Raw genomic sequence first — 27,846 nt, 5'->3', positions numbered from 1 at the left:
CTGTTAAAAGACAGTTCATTCAAGCTGGGCATGGTGGCACACATTTATAATCCCAGCATTTGGGAGTCTGAGACAGGAGGATCACATTAGCAGCAGCCTCAGCTACTTAATGAGGCCCTCAGCAACTTAGTGAGACCCTGTCTAAAAGAATAAAAAAGAGGATAGGGGATGTAGCTTGGAGGTCAAATGCCCCTGGGTTCCATCCCTTACCTGCAATAAATAAAATAAATAAGTAAATAAATAAATGAATACAGTTCATTCAAAACTGAAAGCACAGTCAACAGCATACAGAAGTCAATACAGCAACAAAACATAAACATACAACAACTATGGGACAACATGAAATGTTCTAACTTAAAGATAAAAGGCATTGAAGAAGGGATAGAGATATAGACCAAGGGTATTAGTAATCTCTTCAAAGAAATAATTTCAGAGAATTTTCCAAATATGGAAAGGGACTTGGACTTACACATTCAGGAGACATAAGAACATTATTAAGACAAGATTAAAGAAGGACTTCCTCATGCCATGTAATAATAAACTGACCAACATAGAAGCCAAGGAAATCATCTTAAAAGCAATGAGAACAAAAGAACAAAAAAGGGGCAAAACAATAAAAATTCATCCCAGACTATACAACTCAAGTCATGAATGCCAAGAGAGTCTGGTGTGATGTGGTCCAGACTCTGGAAGAAAACAACTTCCAACGAAAACTGTTATATCAAGCAAAGTTACTACTCAAAATTGATGTAGAAACAAAATTGTTTCAGGATAAGCACACTCTCAAAAAAATGTGAATTCAAAGCCAAAACTAGAGAAAACACTTAAATAAATAAACCATAAAAAAGAAAAAAAGTAGCAAAGTTAGGAACCAGAAAAGAGATGAGGTTGATCAGTGGGGCATCAAAGTAAAGAAAAAAAACCATTATACCAAACAGAAGATAGAACACAAAATGACAGGAAACAAAAATCATATTTCAATAATAACTCTGAACATCAAAGGACTTAACTCACTAATCAAAAGACATAGGCTGGCAATGTGGACTTAAAAACATAACCCAACTCCTCTACTTTTGCCAAAATCTTTGCCATGTTCCCAAATCTGAGAACTAGGCTTGGTGACACACACCTGTAATCCCAGTATTACTTGGGAGACTGAGAAAGGATGATTGTAGGTTAGAGGCCAGCCTCAGCAACTTAGCAAAGTCCTCCACAATTTTGCAAAGCCATGTTTCAAAATAAAAATTAAAAGTGATTAAAGTATAGCTCAGAGTTAGAAAAGCAATGTAATCAATTCCCAGTAAAACATACATACACACACACACACACACACACACACACACACACACACACAACACACACACACACACAGTATTCTTTTATTCCTCAATTCTCACATTCCTTCTATAACTAGGGAATCAGATCTGACAAAGCCAAAAGAAGAGTCTCACCCTCCTTCCCTTTTTGGTGATATCCCCTGAGAATGCTCAGTCTGTCCTTGCTTGCTGTATTATATTTTTAGGTTGCTGTGATTTCTCACTGCAAACCAAAAAATCAGTAAACAAAAGAAATTTATTCTGGGATAAAACAAAATAAATTTTATTTCCTCCAGTTCAGGAGGCTGGAAGTCCAATATCATAGCACACAGCTATGTTTCAGAAGACTCTGCCCCCTTTGCCTCTTACAGCTTCTGAGGAATCCAGGTGTTCTTTACATGACATCCATCTCTATTCCTATGGTCACACTCTCTCATCCTCTTCTTTCTTAATATACTTTCCTACTTCTCTCCAAATTCCTTATGATAAGGCTACATGTGATCACATCTAGGGCCCATGCAATAATCCAAGAGGATCTCTCAAAGGAACTCAAAATACCTTATTATATCATCTGCCAGAGGAGATACTGCAGTAATGGAGATGCATTATAGAATGTAGGGCATACACGGGTATTTCCTTGGGGCTGCCATTCAATCCACTATACTTGCTGTATTGTTAGAGTGAGAAACATTGGGCTGGTGATGATGGCTTCTTTCAGAATATGTTGAAATATTTATGCTAGGACAGTAGATTTTCTGCCCTCATGGTAAGAACTTCATAACTTTCAGGCCATGATGTTGGGCACTAGCCACAGCAGATTTTCTTGACCACTGGCCTGTTGTAAGTCAATTGTATTTTGAATATTACATTTTGTTACCTAAAGCAGCTTAGAGAAAACTTCCATATTCATTGTATCTTCCCTGTCCCTCCATCCCCATAAAACCTGCCATCATCTCAGTTTTTGCTGTAGATTCTGCATTTCTGTCTCCACTTTATTCATTTGTTTATTTATTCTGGTACTGTGAGCAAAATCCAGGGACATTCTACCTCCAAGGAACACCCATAGCCCTTCTTATTTATTTTTTTTGAAGCAGGGTCTTACCAAGTCACCAAGGCTAGTCTCTAACCTATGATCCTCCTGGCTCAGCCTTCCAAGTACCAGGATTACAGGTGTCACCACATCCAGCTTCTGTCTCTGTTTCTAGAGTCTTGAGGAAAAATTGGCCAGTGTGAAACTGCGACTAGAGATCTCTTGTCCTTTTATGATATAAAGGACATATGTCTTTCTTATTTTTCCAGATATAAACAGCCCTAAAGATGCTCTTGAGTTTGTGTAGCTCACTCTGTTTTCTGAATGAGACATCGATTGCTAGTTATCCTCAAATCACAAGCAATGTTGTCATTCTCTTTCTTATCAAACAAACTCATTAGACACAGAGAGATGACTGAGGATTTCATTGATTTTTGTGCTTTTAAATATCCTGGCCAGTTTCCCTTAAATTACCAAAAAGAGTTTCCCTCTTGAACATTTATATTATGAAATGTTATAACGAGTAAGCTGGAGCTATAGATACATTCCCACTCTATACATTTTTAGACACAATGGTTAATATTGAAATTTTTGCTCTTTTATTTTTTCCTGATATTTTAGTGTGTTATTAGGCCCAGCCATCTTATTGGATAGATGTAATTCAAAGGGAACTAAAATTAAAAAAAAAATAGCAGAAATGTGAAATTCTGATTGCTAAACATCTGTACTTACAGACACCTGGGTACCTTGAAGGCATATAATTAGCATTCAGAATAACTTCTCAGTGTACCTCATTTGGTTCATATGAAACAGAATATTTTATTTAGACATAGGCTCAAAAAATCCCATATATTTATTTATATTTCTGTCCAACATTATGAAAAGTTGCCTTGATATCACAAATATTTCCTTAGAAAAATAGCCCTGGCCCCACAGAAACACTGCAAAATCAGAAGACGAATGAGAAGGCTGAAGCTCTATGATCATATGATCATAGGTTACAGACTGGCCTTGTTCCCTCTTTTGTAATAAGCTACAGTTATTTTAATAAGTTGTGGAGGTGAAAAACAGGGTAGTTGGGTGAGGGTGAGCAAATATATTATATAAAGATATCCGTTTCATCCAGGTGTGGTGGAGCACACCTGTAATCCCAGTACAGGTTGGCTGAGACAGAAGAATGGATTGCTGGGTCAGCCTCAGTGACATAGTGAGACTCTCGGCAACCTGTTAACACTCTGGTTAATCAAAACAAAACAGTAAAAGTGGGGGTGTAACTCAGCTATAAAATGCCCCTGGGTTTAATCCCTAGTACCACAATAGAAAGAAAAGAAAAGAAGAAAATGAAAAATAAAAAAGAAGGGAAGGAAAAGGAAGGAAGGAAGGAAGGAGTAAAGGAAGGAAGGAAAGGAAGGAAGAGGAAAGAAGGGTTTCCAAAAAACTTCTCTCATCAATCAGTCCACTTAAGTTTGTATCACATGATATTAAAATTACCTCCTTTATGCTCACTGAGACAAGGCTTCTGTGGACCAACCAAGATGAAAATGAAAAAAGGAAGATAAACTTGAGAAATTCCTGCAGAAGTTTTTGGATACTAAAAGGCAGACAGGAATTCAAAGTAATTCGTATGGAAAAAAGAGAGAACTATGAATTATGACAGAAAATGTCTGTCCTAAAGAGGACAAGAGTGAGCTAGCTGAAATAGGCAGGTGGTTCTGAGTCAAAGCCAACAACAGCTGATGAGAGGCTGACAACGGAGTAGTAATTACATCTCATGGGCAGCCTCACTTTCTCTTAAGAAGAAAAAATCCTAATGAAAGTAGAAGTTGGGCTTGGTGGCACACATCTGTAATCCCAGTATTTGGGAGGCTGTGAGAGAAGGATGGCAAGCTTGAGCCTCAGCAAATTAGAAAGATGTTTAGTAACTTAGCAAGACCATGTTTTAAAATGAAAAATAAAATAGGGCTGGGCTGTAGCTCAAAATGTAGAATCCCCCTGATCTCAATCCTCAGTACAAATTAATAATAATAATTATTATGATTTATTATTATTATTATTATTATTATTATTAGAAAAGAGGAAGAGAAAGTACATGCATGTGTTTATTGGGGAACTTTTTCTGTACTAAGGTATTGCTGCCCAGTATACCCAAATCCAAAAATAGTCCACAGAACTTCATGACAAGTATCTCACACTCACACTGCTGTGTGATTCCAAGGCCCTTGATTATTCCTGTAAGTTTTCTCTCATGTACCCGTTTTCCTACTCTAATACATGAAACAAACCACTTGTTTCCAGATCAGCACAAATGACATCTTCATCTTCCTGTGAGGAGGGGAGCTTGTGTACATTTAACCATTTCTTCTCTAAAAGGTGGGTCCCACTGTCTTCCTGCCACACATATGTTTTTCTGGCTTTGCTTTTCAAATACATCACCCTGAGAGTACATGATAAGAAAAAGCTACTGTGGCTTATTTTAAAAGATGCTGTTTTATTCCTCTTTTCAGGGTAATTTTCAACCAGCCTTTATTATGCTGACCTTTGCTAAAGAAATTGTCAGCAATATAGTTAAGTCTTTTAATAGTGTTGAGACTAGAATAAAATACTTCTTCCGGAAGTGCTGCTGCTTTGGGAGGCCAGAGGCTATTTTGGATACTTTTGACTATCCCAAAGGCCCAAGGCCCAAGGAAGCAGGTTGAAATTATCATTAAGTCCTGCAGAGCACTCAGCTTCTTTTAATTTAAAAACAGGATTCTAGCAAATACTGAAATGGCTTTCTCTGACTCGAGTGGAATTTGCATAGGATCAACCCAGTAAATTCTAATACAGGGTGACATTTTTACTAAGTGTTTGACAGTTTGCCCTCTAGTTAATAGTTAGACATTGGTAACATGAAATGTACCTTGTTAAAAACATTGTAAGAGCCAAGGCAATGAGAGATCATGATACATTCTAAGGTGTTGAGGTAAGCAGAAAAAAGAATGTTTTGTCTCCCCAAAAAATGGCCCTGGGGCTAGATTAATTATATAACAAGAGGTTAGAATGAGCTCTAATTTCTACCAACAGTTTTTGAAACAATTTTATAGAACTTTGAGTGTTCAAGTTTTATTCCCTATACGTTTTTTCTGCAATCTGATTTTCATAAGGATAAGAAGATGGAATACTAAAATCTTAAGAGGAAATATATTGCTTTTTCATATTGTATCCAAAGCCAATGAATCTGAGAACTCCTAGATATCTGAAATTCATGAAATACTTGGACCAGCCTCGCAGGTAGATTAGAAATATCTATCAGCAGACAAATATGCTTCCATGACTATTACCAGTTTCAAAAACAAATTGAGGCTTATATAGGGAATATCTGTGCCTGGAAACTATCAGTCATTACAGGAGCTTGGATTCACCCTTTTCCTTCTGGCTTTCTACTATTCCTACAATACATATTTTCCATATGCGTTTTTTTTTTTAATCAAGTAGTCTCATGTTATACAAGATTTACAGTTTCTTTCTTATATTTTCTTTTGGGTTGGAGGAGCTATGTATTTTTGCATGAAGACTAATATTCTTAAATGCCAATAAACCCAACTTGTATCATTCTGATATAAACTACTAAAATAACTGTATCCAAATACATCAAATAGAACTATAAGCCTTGATTCATTATGCGGTCTAAAGGATAACATGTTCGTATGCAGTTCGTGGTCATACTATACTACTTAGATCATTTTATAGCACAACAAGATAGCTCCTTTTAATGGCATATTGTAAACATTTAGATGATTTATTCTTTAAATTTTAATTTTTTGTGCTACTGGGATTGAACGCAGGGGCATTCTACCTCCAAACTATACCACCAGACCTATTTTATTTTTATTTGAAATAGGGTCTTCTAGGTTGATGAGAGTCTCACTACTTGCTGAGACTGTCCTCAACAGTCTTCCAAATACTAAGATTACAGAAATATGCCACTATGCCTGGCTAAATTTCTTTTTTTTTTTTTTGCAGTACTAAGGATGGAACCTGGGGGCATTTTCCCTCTGAGCTATACCCCCAGCCCTATTTTTTGTTCTTTATTTTGAAACAGGGTTTCACTGATTTTCAAAGGACCTCACTAAGTAGCTGAGGCTGGCCATAGACCCGAATCCTCCTGTCTAAGCCTCCCAAATGTTGGAATAGAAGCATGTGTCACTATGCTTGGCAAAATTTCAAATTTTAATGTTTGATCTTTTAAGTTTCATCAGCAGTTATAGGTAAGTGAAAGTAAAAATATGTATTTAAAAAAATCAAATCCCTCCAAGTCAAAAATATAGTATTATAATTAATGTGGGAAATGTTTATATCTTTGTAACTAAGATTTCAAATCATCTAACTTGTGAACAAAGCTCCTCTGGTCACATAGGAAATACAGAGGAAAAACTCCCAGTCACAAGAAACCTCAAAAATTTTGCAAACACATGAAAAAAATTCCACATCGATAAAAGCATCCCATCTCCAAAGGCAGGAGGGCTTTGTTCAAAAGGTGACAATTTTATTCTCTTAGTAATGCCAAATGGCTCTTTTATGTAATTAATTTTATAGATATATATTCCTGGGTACAGTGAACCTATGCAGAAAATTTTAATGAACCTCCACATATTATAAGAAATAAAATAATTGTCCCAAATTAAAAAAGAAATTAGGGGTCATTACATTTTTATAGTTTTTTCTTTTTTCTTTGTTGCATGTTTGTTTTTGTGTTTTTTATTTCTTGTATTTAGCAAGAAAGTTTGAGTGTCTGGATGAGCAAAATTTATTATTTGCTATTGGTGTATCCCTCTCCTCTCTACTCTTTCATTCTAGAAGCCATATGAAACTTTAACACATTATCATTCTAACCTTTTAATTTCTCTTTAAAAAATAATTCTCTCTTTTTAGCCTCACATGGTGGGGCAAACATGTAACCCCCAGTAATTGGGAGAATGATGCAGGTGGATCACAGATTTGAGGCTAGTATCTGTGTATGTGCTAACTTTGTGAAACCCTCTTTAAAAATTAAAAATAAAGCCAGACGTAGTGGCGCACGCTTGTAATCCCAGCATTCCGGAGGCTGAGACCTGGAGGATCGCGGTTCGCAGATACTTAGTGAGGCCCTCTGCAACTCAGTGAGACCCGGTTTCAAAATAAAGAATAAAAAATAGGGCAGGGGGTGTAGCTCGGAGGTCAAATGTCCTTGGGTTCCATTCCCAGACCCGCAATAAATAAATAAATAAATAAATAAATAAATAAATAAATAAAAAATAAAACAGGACTAGGTACATAGCTCAGAAGTAGAATGTTCCTAGGTTCAGTCCCTAGTAACACACACACACACACACACACACACACACACACACACACACACACTAATACAATAATAAGAAAGAAAGAAAGATTTTCTCTCTATTTAAAAACACTCATCGTTTGCAGGATTCCTTTTTCACAGTTTGCACTTTCCCAAAACACACCAACCAACAGAAAGCCCATGTTTTATAAGGAGCCTTTGTGGAAGACATCATGGTACTAATAAGTTGAGATTACTGTTCCTGTTTGACATGTGATGGGTTTCTTCACTTTACAATGTCAAATAGTATATCCAGCTTAGCGTTGATATATATACATGCCTAGCCACTGTCTAGGTTTTAGCTACATCTTTAAAAATATATAGGACTAAGTAAAAAGTAAGATTTAAGAAGAAAAAGGACTCAAAAGGCAAATATGACTTTTGGTATTTATATTAAATTTTAAAAACTTAGTGCAAGAGCTTAAAATGTCATGATTTAGTCTTTTTATGAACAAAATATCTCATGACCATGTTAATCAAGTTGAAAAAGTGGGACAGATGGCCTGAATACCACAGAATTCGCAGACAGATCGAGAATTTACAAAAGAATTGCTTAATTTTATCAAATTTCTATTCTTTGTAGTTGAAAACAAAAGTCTACACATCTACCACCCTTACTTCCAGCCATTGTATTCCAAAATATGCACTGTCTCCTAATCTCAGTACTGAACTCCTTTTATTATTTATTAGTCCAATGAATATTCCAAATCAGGTCTTTCAATCCAAAGCGAAGCACTGTCTACTGTGACTTTGAAATTTGAGTATACATCTAAATCACCTTGTTGAAAAAAAAAATGTTGAGCCTACTCCAGAGATTTTGGGTCAAGAATATGCATCTCTTAACTGTTCTTTAGTGATGTCAATGTTGCGGGTCCAGGATCACACTTTGAGGACCTTTGACTTATATTTACCTTAACTGTTCTGGGTCTGATTTAAAATATTCTCTTCAAATTACCTTTCGAGCTTGTTTCTTCATTCTCACATAAATACTTGAACTAAATTATTTCAATTTTCACTTTCCATTCTCTCCCTGATTAAAGAGATGTGCTAAAAAAAAAACATACTGCAATATATAAGGTCCTCCTTTCCCTCTTATCTGATTAAAGAGATATGATCAAAATAAAAAAAAATTCACACTACAATGTAAAAGACTGGACCAATATTAAGTCAATGAAGCACATTTACTTGTAATAGAGCAGATTGTTAAATTAAATGATTCTTCAACCATACTTATTTCAGCCAGGTAGATTACTAGAAGTGAGAAAACTTAAGTTTCAAATGATCTCTTCTTTATTCTTTCAATTTGTCTGGAGAAGCTTTTTTTTCCCAAGGAGAAAAAGAAAAGGAAAAGTGAAAGAAAAAAACTTCCCTCAGACTTTTGATATAGATAACTCAGTAAGAACCAATTTTCAGCTGTGCCTTTAGTGACAATAGGAACTGTTGAATTAGACTTTACTCCTTCAGCTCATCCATGAAGATGTGGGTGGAGTGGAGGAGATGGCTATTCCAACCTTCCTCTGCGACTTTTCTCTTCCTCAAGAAAGCCAAATTAGTTTTGCTTTGTACATGCCAGAAAGATTGCTCTCTGCCCCCCAAAAGAAAGGCAACAGAAGATTTAAAAAATAAAAGTATTCATGCAAAAACCGCATCAAATAGTTACATTTTTAAAAAACTAACAGATAATAGATAAGATAAATTTAAAAAATATTCATCAAGTCAAAACCTTTTTTTCTGTTTTTTCCAGTGTTGTCATTTTATCTAGAAAAAACAACTATCATGGATTTTCTATATTTCCTAGTTATACTTCTATTATAGTTATATTCTTCCTTGGAAAAATGCAATATGCTTTTGTCAATACTTTAAAGTTTTTTTAAATATTAATCTCCATAGTTTTTAGTATTAATATTTCCTCAGCATACAACCATAACCACACACAAAAATTATATATATTTTTTTCTTTTTTAATTTTTTTATTAGTGCATTGTAGTAATACATCTTAATGGGATGCAAGATGGTGGAGACATACATGCACACATCCCAATTAGCGCTTACCCAATTCCCGCCCCATTCCCTTCCCCTACCTCCTTTTCATGCTTGGCTTAGTGATTGACTTTGATGTGTTTGTTAAAGTACATCAATAATATATATTTCCCCACTTCTCTTTCTTTGGCAAATTTCTGATTAGAACCATTCTCAAATACATATTTGTCTGATGGAGTGATCTACTTCTAAGGTCCAACTTTCATAAATTATGAAATTTAGGTACATTCTCAGTTCTCATTTGTACTGATTACATACTATAAATTTTCCAGGCTAAAATTATATTTTTAAATTTTCTTTAAAGATGAATATTGGTTTAATATAAACCAATAGCATACTTTATCTAGTGGGATAAAAGAAAATGGGGCTAGGTACAATGATACATACCACTCAGGTAATCCTGAGACAGGAGGATAGAGGCCAGTCTTAGTAACACAGTGAGACCCTCAGTTACTTAGTGAAGCCCTAATTAAAATAAATAAATAAATAAATAAATAAATAAATAAATAAGGCTGGAGAAACCTCTGATGCTCAGAGGTAGAGAAACCCTGGGTTTAATCTCCAGTACCACAAACATGAGAGGAAGGAAGTTAAGGAAGGAGAAAGTGGGGGAATGTATATATAGTTGACATGTACACATATATGCATTATAAAGAAAGAAAACAAACTCTCTGTACTACATATTTTTAGTAGTAAGTTTATTTGAAGAAAAAAGTAGGGCATATCAAAGGCAGGGTTCTTCTACCTTTCTGGGTAGTTGAGTACTGCTAAATGAATGAGCACATGACATTCTATGGAAAAATTTTTACCAGTTTGCCCCCCACCAAAAAAAAAGTATAAATTCTCTGTCTTTTTTTTTTTCTGGTCTGGGGATAGAACCCAGGGGCATTGTACCTTGGAGCTACACTCCCAGCCCTATTTTTATTCTTTATTTTGAAACAGGGTCTTGCTGAGTTGCAAAGGGCCTAAGTAGCTGAGGCTGTCCACCAACCAGGATCCTCCTGTCCCAGGGTCCTGAATGCTGGGATTACAACCGTGCACCACCATGCCCAGCAAATCCTCTGTCTTTACAGTCAAAACTATTGGTTGTACCTAAACACACCTAAGATAGAAGCTTGTCAGTTGTGTAAGAACAGGACTATGGAAGACGGTTTCTCACTTATTTGAGTGATTTATTTTCAGCTCCACATAATCATTCCTGACTCCCAGTGCAGCATGTGAATGGAAGATCAAGGAAGCAAGTGCACTGGTGTAATTATTTCCACTTTACTGCAGCAGAGTCTATACTTTAGAGAGCTAAAAACATGGAATTGTCATTTCAAATTTACCAAATGCATTTATAATACAACAAATGTTGTGTCAAAAAATTGCAACAGGAGATTTCTTCTTAAATTTGCTAAAAAACACATTTTTCTAATCCTAATGGCAACTTTGAAAGGTAGCTATAATGACACTCATTTTATGGATTACATAAAATAACGCTAAAATAGGTTAGTTTGTTCATTTCCAAATATCATTCAAGCAATAAAGAGAACAAAGAGTATTGGGGTACCACCACATCTGTAGGTGACACTAGTTTCTTTTTTTTTTTTTGTAGAACATATTCCAAGGGAAATATGTAATCTACTATGTAGGTAGCTTTAAATTTTTAATAATTTGAATCATATTTACTTCTGATGTATGTAAATTTAAAAGAACTCTATATGATAGGGGAGGTAAATTCTCTTTTATTTAAATTTGATATCTAGATAATGTACATTTCAGAATTTTTATTCATGTGGAATAAAATTTGAAATTAATATTTAAAAATTAAATTCTGTTCCTTGGTTTACCATTGATCATCTCTATATAATAAAATACAATTATTATTTAATAATTTTAATATTACAAAAAGTAAATTGTCTTGTTAGGGTAGTTATTGCATAATGCATAGTTCATAAGTAATATTTGGATATGTAAAATCTGGAACAAGAGCTTTACCAAGCTGGAGTCTTCCTTCCTTCCTTCCTTCCTTCCTTCCTTCCTTCCTTCCTTCCTTCCTTTTATTGTGGCACTTGGGATTGAACTTAAGGGTATTCTACTGTAAGACCCTAATGAAAAATTATAAAGCCCCTAGCAACTAGCCAAATGCATAGCAAATAGTTCCTCATTTCTGTTAAAGTGCAGATTTGAGAAATCTTTCTTCTATGGTTTAAAAGTGCAAGCTTAGGATATATTTCTGCTGCAGTTTGAAAAGTACAAGCTTAGGAAATATCATGATTAAGGGTACAGTGATAAAAAAATATGTGACCCCCAGGTCAGTATGACCCCCAGGTCAGCCCGCCTTGTTCCAGAAATCTGCTGACTACAAGATGGACACACCTAGTATCTTGTCCAACGTTTGACCCCAGATTGCTTTTTAAATGATTTTGTAATTTTCCTTTGACGTATGTAATCTGGCCCAATCCCCTCCCCAGCTTGTGATTTTTCCCTATAAATAATCCCAGCCCCTGGCACTCGGGGTCGATCTCAGCTCCTGCGTGAGTCATGAGACGACCCCAGTGCGCACTGGCTTCTTAATAAACCTTTTGCTTTTGCATCAAGGTAAAGTTTCTCGTGGGTACTTGGTGTCGCTAATCCCAAGGCTTGAGGGTCTCCCCTCTTCGGGGGTCTTTCACTACCTCTGGGTTATATCCAAGCCCAATTTTATTTTTTATTTTGAAACAAGATCTAAGTTGATGGAGTTTTCATCAAGTTACTGAGGCTGGCCTTGAACTTGTGATCCTTCCATTTCAGTCTCTCAAAAACTAGGATAACAGGACTGTTCTATTATATCTTCCTAATGTTTTATTAATTTGCTAAAATTGCCAAAAATGATGGATTGGGTGATCTCTGAGATCTCTTCCTGAACTACCAAACATTGATCTAATCCCCAATTCCATCTTTCTCTGAGACCCATTGAGGTTAAATTGAATAATCTAAGCTGAAGTGATAAAAGACCGATGATTTTATTTATTGACTAATAATAGTTCCTTTGTATTAAATGCCTGTTATGTTTCCTGCAACATTTTTCTAATCCTAATGGCAACTTTGAAAGGTAGCTATAATTACACTCATTTTATGGATTACATAAAGGAAAGCTGAAATAGTTTAGTTTGTTCATTTCCAAATATCATTCAAGCAATAAAGAGAACAAACAGCATTGGGGTACCACCACATCTGTACCTCCTATGACCTGGTGTCTCACTGTCCAGCCTCTCTTCATACCAGCCTCTCTTCCCATCTTTAGCAATATATTCCCTTTGATCAATAAACTTTTAGTCTCATTCCTACCACAAATGCCAGGCACTCACCATTATGTCTAAGAAGCATCAAGTCTCTAAACTCTCATGAGAATGCAATTTGTATTGGGCACTATCGAGTTAAAAAGTGTCATTTAGGAAACTGAACTCCATTGAGTCTTGTTCCTTTGCCTCCACCTACCCTCCATTTGTACAGAAGACAGAAACTTGCAATGATTAGGGATTAAAAATACCAGATCACCAAATGATGTTAACATCTATGAATGTGTCACTTTGAGTCTCACTATGCTGTACAATTGTAATGTACCAATAAAGTATAAAAATACCAAACAAGTGATATATCATAAAATGTTTAAATCTAATTGAGATGGATGGGAGTAAAACATCATATTTTGCTAAAATCAGAAATAAGGTTTTTTAAAAAGTGATTTTGTATAGTGTATAGTATATTAATAATAACATAATCAGAGTGGCTGAGGATGTAACTCCGAGGTAGAGCTCATACCTAGCATGTGCAAGGTCCTAGGTTTGATCCCTAGCAGAGAATAATAAAATAATAATAATAATAATAATAATAATAATAATAATAACAACATACCTATATAGTACTTTATGAATCATAAACTGTTAAAACTATAGTTAGTATTTTGATCTGTTAATGGTTGAAAAAACCAAACCGGTAATAATGGGAAGGGAATAACTGAGGTCACTTTCAAATTATTTTTGGAAGTTGTTTCTACCAGGTTCTTTTTGGTTCTAAGCATAATTTTTTAGAGAAAGTTATTGAGTCTATCCTTACAAATATCTAACAAGTCATGTCTCTTATTTGATAACCTTATATTTTTGTAACTTTAAAAAACAAATACATAGAAAGGACCTAATTTATCTGTATATCATTACATTTTTACTCCTTTAGGCATTTGGAATGTTGTAATTCCTGCTTAACAGAAATAAAATGTGTAGGAAGAGTACTCTATAATTGAGAACGAGATGAATTAGTGCTTAACCATATGTCTTCATTGATTGAGGGAAGACACAGTACACTTCTTCTTCTGTATTAAGTATCTATGCTGCTCTTATGATTTTTTACAAAGGTTATAATTTAAAGAAGAAACAGGAAGAGTTGAAGGGCACAAGGTCAGCACTCATTTACATTTCCTTCTTCAAAATAGTCACTTATTTCAGTGTGGTAGTTCTTCAAAAGTCTAAGAATAGAACCACTATATGCTCTACCTAGATCACCCCTAAGTATTAATCCAAAAGAATAAGTCTGTGTGCTATAATGATGCATGCATGTCCATGCTTATAGAAGCACGATTCACAATAGCCGAATTATGGAACCAGCCTTAGTGTTCATCAACAGATAAAAGAATGGAGAAAATGTGATATGTATACAAAATGGGGTATTTTTTTCAACCATAAAAATTGAAATTGTGTCATTTGCAGGGAAATGAATGGAACTGGAGAGTATTATGTTAAGACAAGCTGAGAAAACCAAGGCTTATTTTTCTTTTACATGTGGTTGAGAGAGAAAAAAAGAATAAAGAGCATGGGGTCTCATAAAAATAGGAAGTAGACCAATAAAGTACAGGGAAGGAGGAAGGAAAATAAAAATTACCAAATTATGTTATGTGCATGTATAGAACAATTCACAATGAATCTGATATTATGTACAATTATGATATTCCAACCAAATTCAAAAGGTAGCCAGGCATGGTGTCACACGCTTGTAATCACAGCATTTGGGAGGCTCAGACAGAAGGATCACGGTTCGAGGACAGCCTCAGCTACTACTTAGTGATACTCTTTGCAATTTAGTGAGACCCTATTTCAAAGTAAAGAATAAAAAATAGGGCTGGGGGTATAGTTCAAATGTAGAATGCCCCTGGATTCCATCACCAGTACCACAAAAAATAATTAAAAGGTTATAAAAAGATTATAGTAGCTTATCAATTTGCATATAAAGAAGGCATACAAATTTCTGCAATATCTGGAAACAATTTTACTTCCTGCTGAGAAAGAGCAGATAAGTAGTTGCCCTTTTCCTATATCAGCAGTTGGAGAGTTGGAGATGTTGTGCTCAGAACTATGATCATGAGAAGGTCTGGAGACAAAAGCCAACTCTCAACATGATGGATCAGAAAGAAGAGAATCTGAAGATGTCTTTCAGCTACTGAATAAATCACTTCTGGAACCCTCTACCACTGAGCTTCCTGATACAGCAGATAGCAAGTTCATCATTGCTTAAGTCACTTTTGGTCAGTTTTCCTGGACATGTAGTGAAAAAATCATGTTAGATACAATATAATCTAGAAAAAATAGTTATTTTGCACAAACTTGAGTTCCTGTAAACAGAGCTCATACCTGCTATATTCCTTTTGTTCTATCTGTTTCAAGTAGATGTATTGCTGCAAGGTATTTTGGCTCACTTTCTTTAAAAGTGTACAACCCCAAATTGCCTGCTAAAATTATCTCTAATGTTCAAAATAGCTTTCATTTTCTATTCTTCTTTTACCCTTACCTCTGATTCCTGCAATGACAGAAGCAGGCTTGGATCTTAGAAGGAATGGGGCACATTTTAGACTGAGAACTACCTACAAGTATATTCCAAAATTACTACTACTACTACTACTACTACTACTACTACTACTACATTCATATTAGAAGAAGAAGAGAAAGGCAAATAAGGTAAGGAGAAGGGGGAGGAAAAGAAACAGGAGGAAAAGGAAACAATGAAGTAATAATTAAAAAACATTTATGTCATGTGTTCCCTATTAAGTATTCTACCAGGATATAATTGTCTGGGGTTTTTCATCTTAATCTTTATTCCACTGTCCGAGTTACTGAGCAGAATAAAAAAGAAGCAGAAGTCTTCTTCCCTGCATTTTAGTAACTAACAAACATCTCTTTTCAATATAGCAAATAATGATTTATCTTTCACCACCCATAAAATGAATGGTTGTATAATAATTGGGCCATGTATCAGGCTGAATTAAGTGAAATCATACATTTTTAAAATTTGAGGTTATAGATATATGAAGAATGCTAATTAAAGATACTCATTTGTGGGAAAACATTTTAAAAGATCCAAGCAGCAACAAATCAGTTGAATTAATAATTTATATTTCTTCCTTTCATACTTAACACTGAAAATTCAACAGCAAGATTAGTTCATTATTTTGTCTTTTGCTGAAGTGGGCTAATTTACTTGGTCATGACAAATATGTATCTGAGTATCATTTATCAATCTCAGATGTTAATTATTCCTTAAGATGGACTGTAAATTCATCTGGGTGGGTAAGAAACAAAATGAGAGAAATATGATTGTGACAAAATATTCTCAACATAAGAAAATACATTGCATTTTTAAGATAATCAATAGAATAATAACCAGAAAAAAGTAAAATAAGATGCAAATTTTTATATCTGGTTTAAAAATTGGTATGAAAGTGTCTGACAGTATGTACTTCTGTGAGAAAAACATGATTTCAAGCTCTTTGAAGACTGGAAACATACCGTATTAAATATTTAGTCTCTGACATTGTCTAAACACATCCCTTGCAAGTAAGGTAAGCTATAAATATTTATTTCTTAAATTTGACATATAATTTAAAAAGTGTTTATGAATTTATTCATATGACAATTCAACTTACAAATTACTACATAAGGATATTGAGGCAAGACTATAGGAAAAGACAGAGGTATTGATTAATGTGTGGCGTGTGTGTGTAAAACTAAAGATTGAACCCAGGGGCATTCTACCTCTGCTATACCCCCAGCCATTTTTATTTTATTTTATTTTACTTTATTTATTTATTTATTTATTTATTTATTGCTAGACTGGGAATGGAATCCAGGAACATCTTACCTCCAAGCTATACCCACAGCCCTAGTTTTTATTCTTTATTTTGAAACTTGGTCTTACTGAGTTGCAAATAAGTATCTGAAGATGTCTGCGAACTGTGATCCTCCTGTATCAGCCTCCCGAATCCTGGGATTACAAGTATGTGCCACCATGCCTGGATATTTTATGTGTGTTTTGAAGTAGGCTCTCTCCAGATTGCCTAGAGCCTCAGTCTGTTGCCGAGGCTAGTCTGGAACTTTCTACCCATCTGTCTCAACCTGCCAAGCAGTGGTTTATAGGTATGACCCACCATACCCAGCTTGATTAAATTTTAAATGCAACTCTCAGCTGTATTTGAGAACAAGAATGTATGATCTATAACCTTTCAAAGTATCTGCAAATGGTTGCTCTGCCCAATAATATTGGGATCATCAAAAATAGATTATACTGTCTCCTTGGCCCAGGATTCTCCCTAAAATCTCAGGGTAAAAGTCATTTCTTGCAGAGTCTTATATGTTTTCTCAAACTGGATTAAATTCTTTCATTAACTCTTTTCAATGCCACGTAGTTACTTTGAAAGAACACAAATCCCAATTATACCAGAGTAATTATTTATGTCACATCTTTCTTTTTAGTAGTTTTCAGCCAGACTGAGAACAGAGACCATATCTCTCTTCTTTATGGCTCTGTCCTCAGGGTGAAGCACATGATGCCTGACAATTTATAAGAGTTCAAAAAGTATTTGTTAAACAGTGGAATACACAGAAAGAATAAGATAGTTGTTCATTTCTATGTAATTTCAGATATATTATAAATAATTAAAAGAAAAGTATTCAAATTATAACATCTTAAATACCAGAATCAAATATGTAGCATTATTTCACATTTGTCAAAAATACACCCAAGCATAAAAGTATAAATTCCTTCAATATACTATATATTTCTATATAACATTGTAATTTTCTACTTTTTTCTTGAAATTGCTTACAATTTTTATATAAAATTTAATCTGAATACTTATTATGTTATACATAGTGCTTTAGAATTATAGAGCATTTATAAGCCTTCTGAAAATCAGCAGTCCAGAAGCAACTTCTTTCAATTGTTGTACATATGTATTTACAAATCTCCAAAGAGCATGCTAATAAATCCAATTCATTCTGTCCAATTTTAGACATTATTATTGAGTTATTACTATGTGTGAAGACAACATACAAGTCCTTCTTTAAGAAAGTAAAGTACAAAATTAGAAACATGATTATTTTTAAGAAGCATATCAATTGTATTGTTGGCCTTTAAATATTCCATTTTGTGTTAATTAGAAAACTAAATTTACTCATCTATTGTTTCTCCTTTTTCACCTAGAGTTCCTCCTATGACCCATTTTCTCTTTAACATCCACATATTAGGGACAATACCAGATTCATTTTTTGTGACTGACTAATCTCACTTAGCATAATGTTCTAGAGTTCTATCCAATTCCCTATAAATTATGTAATTGTGTTTTTCTTTATGGCTCAGTAAAATTCCATTGTGTACATATCCCATAGTTGTGTAATCCATTCTTCTGGTGATGGACATCTTGGGTGGTCCATAGTTTGGCAAATGTGAATTGTGCAGCTATGAACATAGATAAGCATGAATTAGTTTGGTAGTTTGGTTTTCATTCTTTAGGGTGGATACCCAAAAATGGTATTGCTGTATTGTATGGTAGGTTTGTTCTCATTCTTTTGAGAACTTTCAATACAGTTTGCCAAAGTGGTTGCACTAATTTGCAATACCACCAACAATGTATTAGAGTTCCCACTTCTCCATATACTAGCCAGCATTTGTTGTTTACGTTTGGAATAACTGCCATTCTAGTTGAAGCAAGGCAAAATCTCAGGATAGTTTTGAATTTCATCTCTCTGATTGCTAATGATGTTGAACATTTTTATACATTTATTGACCATTTGAATTTCTTACTTTGTGAAGTGTCTATTTAGTTCATTTGCCCAGTTTTTAACATGATTATTTGTTTTCTTAGTGCTGAGTCTTGGGAAGTCTAAACAAAGAAGAAGAAATGATAGATGAGCAAATAGGGTGATCTAACTGAGTATGATGAGAGGGGGAAAGAGGGAAATTATCTAATGTACATGATGTATATTCACAAATATATAAAATTCAATCACTAAGCCAAATATGAGGAAGGAGGGGGAGAATGGAGTAGGAATTGGGTAAGAGCTAAATGAGTCATGTGTGTAGGTATTCCTCTAACATCATGTACACCATTAAGGTGTTCAACTACAATGCACAAATAAAATAATCTTTAAAAAAAGAAGAAAAAAAGAAAACTAAACTTATGGCCTGAGTATGAAGCAAAGACCTACCGAAAGGGGCAGAAAATATATGAAACAAGTGAATTTATTAAATAAAGTTAAATTTGACAAGTTACTTTGGAGTGATAGTTCTCTCACATTACTTTTACATATAAAATATATAGAACACTTTTATTATATATAATATATAATACAGATATTACTTATTTTATATAATACCTTTCACTTTAAATAGGCTATAGTATAAAATATATATAATATATAATATAGTCAAATATATTATAGTGTAGTGTGTGTGTGTATGTGTATGTGTGTGTGTGTGTGTGTGTGTGTGTGTGTGTGTGTTTTACTGGAAATTGAACCCAGGGGTGCTTTACATCTGAGTTACACTTCTAATTATTTATTTATTTATTCATTTATTTTTAATTTTAATACCATGTCTTACTAAGTTGCCAAGTCTGGCATTGAACCTGCAATCCTCTTGTCTCAACATTACAAGTAATTGATTAGAGGCATGTACCACCATAGCAAGCTTAGTACATGTATTAAAAGCTATCATGAAGGGATTAAAGGTGGGAAAATTTCAGAAGACAGTGCGATTCAAGTGCTCCAAGACTCAAAACTAAGCTAGTGGAATGACTGCATCTTGACAAGAAAAGAAAAGCACTCAAAACTCAACAAAAAAACCACATCAAAATTCAGTGGAATTGGAGGCAGAAGAGAGAGAGAGAGCAGAGAACTATAAAGAGCTCCCCACACCTTGCCTGGTGAGTGGAGAGCAGCAGCAACAGCACTCCATCTTGGCCAGGCTACACCAGTGTTGTAGCTTCTAAAGACTCCAGTAAAGAAAGAGCAGATTCTTGTGAAGGCAGTGTCTATACACCATCATCAAAAGCAGTTGATTTTTCTCTCCAAACATGACAAAGTGTATATATAGATATAGATATAGATATAGATATCCAGATAACCCAGTTAGATTCTTCAGCTGCAACTGAACCCATAGGTGCCTGCAGGGAAACAAGTAGCACAAGAAGACCCTGCACAGCCACAGGGACTTGTATGGCAATGAACAGATTCGCTAGGTCTGTGATTTTGCAAGTCATCTCTGTGGAGGTGGGAGTGGGGGCTACAGTTGAACAGAGAATATCCTAAATTATCAGACAACTCCCTAGGGACAATCTGGCAGAAGAGCACTAGAATTACCATTCGCCAAGCCCTTTCAGGGTCTTTAATAATCAGGACAGTCATTCATGGTATCTGTGGGGTGAAATAACTCAGCTTACTAAGTTACAGTCTCAGAAAGATATAAACTTGTGCCTGGAAAATTTTGGGTGCTACAAACACCAATGCCAGAAGCCAACAAGGGATTATGTAATGTGATTGCCATCAGTTAAAGGAGCAATGGTATCCCTGGGGCTTAATAAATAAGCTACCAAAGCCACATGCTTAGAACTTTACAGCCTTTCCCTGCCTGAGAGTGGGTTCTAAAAGCAAGAAAGTTAGGGGCCAGCAAGGTTCACATGATCATAGCAGTATCCTGGGAATTCATAACTCTTCACCAGAAGAGTTTATGCCTGGTATGCATGCATACCAGTTATTGACAGTGCTCCACATGATCATAACCAGCAGATCAGTAGCAATATCGCAGGGGTCATCAAAGTTCAGTGAGTCAGGCCACAAGCTAGGAACATAGCAATCACTGGCCCTGATGAGCTTATCAGTGGCCCTTCTGAGCTTAATTCCACCTGATACAGAGGCCAGACATCAGCACTCTGCAGTTTCATAGACTCACAGTCAGCAGAGCAGTGATGGTTTCTGTAGGGCAAAAATTCCAAATGTAGAATACAGATATTGATTAGAACATCATAGCCTCTGGCCCTAAAGAGTTTGGTCCTGGAGAGCACAGTGGCCTTCAACCACTGAGAGACTCCTGCTTTACTTCATTAAGAACTGTATCTATTAAAGAAGTTCTAGGGAACAAATTAAAAAGTTTAATTAAATGAGACAGATTGGTAGAGGCAAATATATAGCCTCAGCATAGACCTTATTATAAGAAAATAATAAATACAGAACTAAAACACAAATAATAATATCCCAAGACATTAGAAATACAAATTTGAGAACGCTGAAATATGAGAATGAAGAACAATGAGGAAAAATAAATTCCCACAACTTAGCAACAAGGGAGATTAACTATACTGATTTGTAGGAGATATTTTAGGATAATTTTTCAATTTAGATCTTAACTATGATGAAAGGCTTCAAATAAAGTAAGAAAGTATACAGTAAATGAGAGGGCATACCAATAAAAAAGTTGTGTTCCTAAGAAAAACAAAAAGAAGCTTTGAAGAAAATAAAGACGTCAATAAATGAATTAATGACCACAATAGAAGTAATTAATGTCTGACAGGCTAGAATACATGTAAAACATAGCATCACTCTTGAAATATATTTTGTTCAAAACTGAGCAAAATATTTGTGTGAAAACACAGTCAACAATGTACAGAAAATAATACAACAATACAACTTGAACACTTAACAAATATGATATAATATGAAACATCCTAACTTATAAATAATAAAGGTTGAAGGAGGTCTAAAAGCACAAACCAAAGGTATCAGAAACATTTTCAAAGAAATAATTTCAGAAAATTATCCCAAAATAGAAAAAAGACTTGGATATCCATGTACAGGAGACACTGAGAACACCATCAAGACAAGATCTAAGAAGGACTTTCCTATACAATGTAATAATCAAAATGATTGAAATAGGGGTCAAGGAAATAATCTCAAAAGCAGCAAGAAAAATGAATGGGTGACATTCAGGGTCAAAACACTAAAAGTAACCAGGCGTGGTGGCGCATGCTTATAATCCCTGGGCTTGGGAGGCAGAGACAGGAGGATCGCGCAGGTTCGAAGCCAGCCACACGCGCTGGCTAAGGAGACCTTGTTTCCAAAATAAAAATGTAAAAATAGGTCTGGGAGGGTAGCCCGGAGGTAGAAGGTCTTTCAGAAACCCCAGTACCACCAAAAACAAACAAACAAACAGTAAAAGTTATTCCATAATTCTCAAGCCAAGTACTGAATGCCAGGAGGGGTTGGTATGATGTATTGCAGATCCTGAAAGAAAACAACTTCTAACATGCACAAAGATATAATTCAAAATTGATAGAAAAATAAACACGTTTCAAGACAAGCAGAAACTAAAATAATTCATAACAACTAAGCCAGTGTTGGAGAAAATTCTTAAAAAATAAAAAACACTAAAAAAGAAGCAAATTTCAGAACCAGAGATGGGATGAACTCTATAAGATGAGCCTTTAAACAAAGGAGAAATTACATGAAACAGAAAATAGAATCCAAAATGACAGAAAACAAAAATCATATTCTAATAATAACACTAAATATTAAAGGTCTTAAATCCCCAAATAAAAGTCATAGATTGGCAATATGATTTAAAAAAAATACAATTATATACTGCTTACAAGAAATTTACCTTGCAGTCAAAGATATCCATATGGTAAAATTAAAAGGATGAAAAAAAAGAGATACCATACAAATGGACACTAAAACCAAACAGGGGTAGCAACATTCATATGTGACAAAATAGACTTTAAATTTAAATATATCAGAAGCGACAAAGTGGGTCATTTATTAACAAAAGCAACAATCCATCAAGAAGATATAGTAATAATAAACATTTATTCCCCAAATGTGAGTGAACCTACTTTGTAAAATAAACTCTTCAGGACATCAGATCTCAATTAAACACAAACACAAAATTAAGAGACTTCAACATACCACTAACACTGTCTTTTAGTCAAAAGATAAGTAAAGATTCTTCTGACCTAAATAACACTATAAACCAAATGAAACTAATAGACAAAATATTTCAACCAAAAACAGCTGGATGGATATACTTCTTCTTAGCTACTCATTGAACATTCCCCCAAATAGACCACATCCTGGGCCATAAAACAAGTACCAGCAAATTAAAACAAATATAATTCCCTGTATCTTCTCAGTTCACAACAAAATGAAAGTAGAAATCCACAACAAAAAGACCAAAAAAAAAATTACATAAATACTTGAAGCCTGAATGATTCACTCTTGAATGAAGACTGAATCAGAGAAGAAATAAGGGGAGAGAGAAATAAAAATTTCCTAGCATTAAATACAAATTGAGACATGATGTACCAAAATCTATAGGACATTTTGAAGGTGATGTTAAGAGGAAAATTTATAGCACTATATGCCCACATTAAAAAAAAAGTCACCAATTAAACAACCTAATTATACACCTAATGGACTTAGAAAGACAGGAACAGTATAATACCAATGCCAGTAGAAGACAAGAGATAATTAAAATCACAGTAGAAATAAATGAAATAAAGAATAAAAAACAATACAGGGATCAATAAAAAGCTGTTTTGTTTTAATGATTAGCAAGATTAAGAAACACCTAGCCAACATAACCAAAATAAAGAATAAACCAACCCAAATTATTAAAATCAGAAATAAAATAAAAGCCAGGTGTGGTGGCAAACACTTGTAATCATAGCATTCAGGATGCTGAGACAAGAGGATCATGGTTTGTGAACAATCTCAGTTACTTAGTGAGGCCCTCTGCAACTTAGTGACTTCTGTTTCAAAATAAAGAATCCAAAATAAAGAATCCAAAATAGGGCTGGGAGTGTAGCTTGGAGATCAAATGCCTCTGTGTTCCATACACACACACACACACACACACACACACACACACACACACATAAATAAATAGGAGACATCACTACAGACAGTGGTAATATCCAGATAAACTATTTTGAAAATTCATATTTCAATAAACAGGTAAACTTGAAAAAATTTGACAGATTTTTAGACACATAGAAACTGCGTAAATTGAACCAAGAAGATATAGAAAACCTAAACAGACAAATAGCATACAAACATATAGAAACTGAAATAAAAAGCCTTCCATAAAAAACCCAGGTCCAGATGGACTCTCAGCTAAATTTTGCAAAAACTTTACATAAGAACTAAACCCAATATTTCACAAGTTATTCATGAAATAAAAAGAGATGGAATTCTTCCAAATTCTATGAGGCCAATACCACCTTAAAACTAAAGCCAAATAAAAATTCCTCAATAAAAGAAAATTATAAAACAATATAATTAATGAACATAAGTGCAAAACTTAAAAAAAAGAATTATCATATACATACAAAACCATATTAAAAATTGTATACCATTACCAAGTCAGTTTTATCATAGGAATGCAAGGCTGGATCAATACACACAAATCAATACAAGATATTCACCACATAAATAGAACTAAAGACAAAAATTACATGACCATTTTAATTGATGCTGACAAAGCATTTGACAAAATCTAACACCCATTCATGTGAAAATTACTGCAGAAAATCAGAGTAGAAGGCACATATCTTGATACCATTAAGGCAATGTACAACAAACCCAAAACAAACATCATATTGAATGGAAAAAATCATGCAGAAATTTTCTTTAAAATCAGGAACAAGACAAGGATTCCTTCTGTCACCACCTCTTTTAAATATAGTCCTGGGTATTCTTGATAGAATAATAAGATAAGAAGAGGACATGAAAGGAATTCAAATAGAAAAAGAATTTATCTCTACTAGCAGATGACATGATTCTTAGAAAACTCAAAAATCTCAACCAAAAAACTACTAAATCTGATTAACAAATTCAGCAATGCAGCAGAATGCACAATGCTAACCTCATGCCAAATATGAGTTTACTAAGAAATAAATCCAGAAAACAATTCTATTTATAATAACCTCAAAATAAATAAAATGCACAGGAATAACCTAACCAAGGAAGTAAAAAATTTTCTACAATGAAAATTATAAAACACTAAAAAAGAGTAGATAAAGAAGATCATAACAGATGGAAAGATCTTCCTTTCTCTTGGATAGGCAGAATAAATATTATCAAAATGGCCATTGTATCAAAAGTGATCTACAGAGTCAACTCAATTATTATCAAAATACCAATGTTATAGACTCAGGATTCAGCTTCTCTGGCCGCAAGTCTGATGGTGACCTTCAATAAATAATCCAGTATCTCAGTTTTAGTAAAATAGGCATCATTTTTATCTCAGGGTTGTTATGAGCACTGTTAAATGAGTTATTATTTATAGGCTGGCACACAGTAAACTCTATATACAGAAGTGTTCCCAATCATGCTTACTTTTGTGCTCTCTGGAACTCAGTTCTACAAATACATAATTTGAATGCCATTTTAAAGCATGTCTTTAATTATTAAAAATAATAAGCAAACTAAAAATTACCAATGTTACTCTACACAGGCCTAGAAAAATTAGTCATAAATTTTATATGAAAAAACAAGACTCAGAATAACCAAACAAGTTCCCAGCAATAAAAACCATTCAGGATGCATGGTTTTGAGTAAGATGGTTATCCATTTTTAGAAGAATTAAATTAAATCCTTACCTCTCACTTTATATAATAGTAAACCTGAGATGGATCAAACACTGGAAGTTAAATGAGAGACTTTGTACCTTCTAGAGGAAGGCATAGGCACAGGTGAAAACTTTCTCAACAAGACCCCCAAAGTTCAGAAAATTAAAACAAGAATTGATAAACAGGATGTCATCAAATTAAAAAATTTCTGCTTCTCAAATAAAACCATCAAGAGTCTAAAGATAAAGTGTAAAAAATGGGAGAAATCTTTGCCAGTTATTCCTCTGATTAGAGGACTCATATCTAGAATATTCAAAGAACTTAAAAGACTTTATGATAAAAAAATCAAATAATCCAATCAAGAAATAGACAATTGAATTGAATACAAACTTCACAAAAGAAAAATACAAATGACTATGAATGGCATGAAAAAATGTTCAATATTATTAGCAATCAGGGAGATGAAAATCAAAACTACAGTGAGATTTCATCTAACCCCAATCAACATGGCAAGCATAAAGAAGTAAAAAAAAAAAATAGATGTTGGCAAATATGTATGGAAATAGGAATTCTTCTACATTGTTGGTGGGATTTCAAATTAGTTCAGCCTCTATTGAGATCAGTGTGGAGATTCCTCAGAAAATTGGGAATGGATCCACTATATGATTTAGGTATACCACTCCTGGGTATCTTTTTAAAAGATTTGAAACTAGAAAACTACAGTAATATATTCATAACTATGTTCATAGCAGCACAATTCACAATAGCAAAATTATAAGACCAATCTAGGTGTCTATCAATATATGAATGAATTGCAAAATTATGGAATATCCACACACACACAAAGGAATTCTACTCAGCAATAAAGAACAAAATTATGTCATTTGCAAAAAAATGGAAGTACCTAGTGAACATTTTTTCAAATGAGATTAGCTAGTCACAGAAAGTGAAAGGTCATATGTTTTCTCTAATATGCATAAGCTAACAAGTAATGGGGATACCAGAGGGTCTTGAAATAGATAATGGAGGTGAATCCTCAGTGGAGCCAAGAGGGTGGTCTAAGGGAAAGCTACAGGGAAGACTGAGAGTCACTGAAGGAATGACTCTCATCGGCTATGTATACATATGTGAAAATATCAGTGTCAATCTCAGTACTCTGTATAGTGAAGGGAGGAGTTGGAGAGGCAGCGGGGAAGGGGACCAAGCGCTATGTGCATGTATGTTACATGTGATTCACATTATGTCAGATTATAATTCACCAATATAAAATCAGTTACCATTATATACTTAATATATATAGCATATTTATTTAAAAGTATAGAATATATATTATTATGATTATATATACATATATATAATTTTTTTCTTTTTTAAAAAGGATTTTTACATTTTTTTACTTCATAGTCTATCATTATCTCCTGAAATTAAAACTTCTAAGTTCATATGAAGGCTGATGTTACTGAAATAAATTTTAGAAAAATGAGTGAAGTTGTAAAATATGACTAGGATCAGAATCAGAGTGGTAGCTTACACATTGCACTTACAGTTAATCAGCTACACCCAAAGTAAATCAGAAATGAAGTCACTTTTTTCCCATTTCCCATATTATTTCTTTCATGTTCTTTCCAAAGAAGGTACACTTTTAAGTCAGTCCTGGCCCCTCTCCTTTTCTCCAGTAAGAACCATGTGAGTGGCAAATCTAGTGAATAAAAGAAAAGCAACCATTCTAGAGGCTTATACAAAAAAGTTTTAGTTTTATCCTGGCAAACATAAATAATAAGACGTCATAGTCATGCTTGCCACTCACTCTGGTCATACAAAGCCAGGAGTGGTAGGTGCTGTGATCCATATGTTAAGATCCTCATAGAAAATGAAGAAACTTACAAAGAAGATGATGAGTTAAATGGAGGAATACAAAGAAAAAAACAAGCTGGTTGTTAACTACCAAATCCAGGAACCCTGGGACCATTTACCACTAGACTGATTATTACATGAGATAAGAAGTAATTCTAAAGCAAAGTCAGTTGGGTATTTTCTCACTAAAGTACAAAATCCTGTATCTGTGTGCTGAGTACACACCTAGTTAATTTTAGTACTTGGGAGTCTGAGACAGGAGGATCATAGATTCAAGGTCAGCCTAAGCAACTTCATGAGGCCCTTAGCAACTTACCAAGACCCAGTTTCAAAATAAAATTAA

Source organism: Muscardinus avellanarius, assembly GCF_963383645.1.
Source record: "Muscardinus avellanarius genome assembly, chromosome: 16".
NCBI classification, from domain to species: Eukaryota; Metazoa; Chordata; class Mammalia; order Rodentia; family Gliridae; genus Muscardinus; species Muscardinus avellanarius.
The sequence above is the reverse complement of the archived record's forward strand: the minus strand, read 5'-3'. Positions refer to the sequence as shown.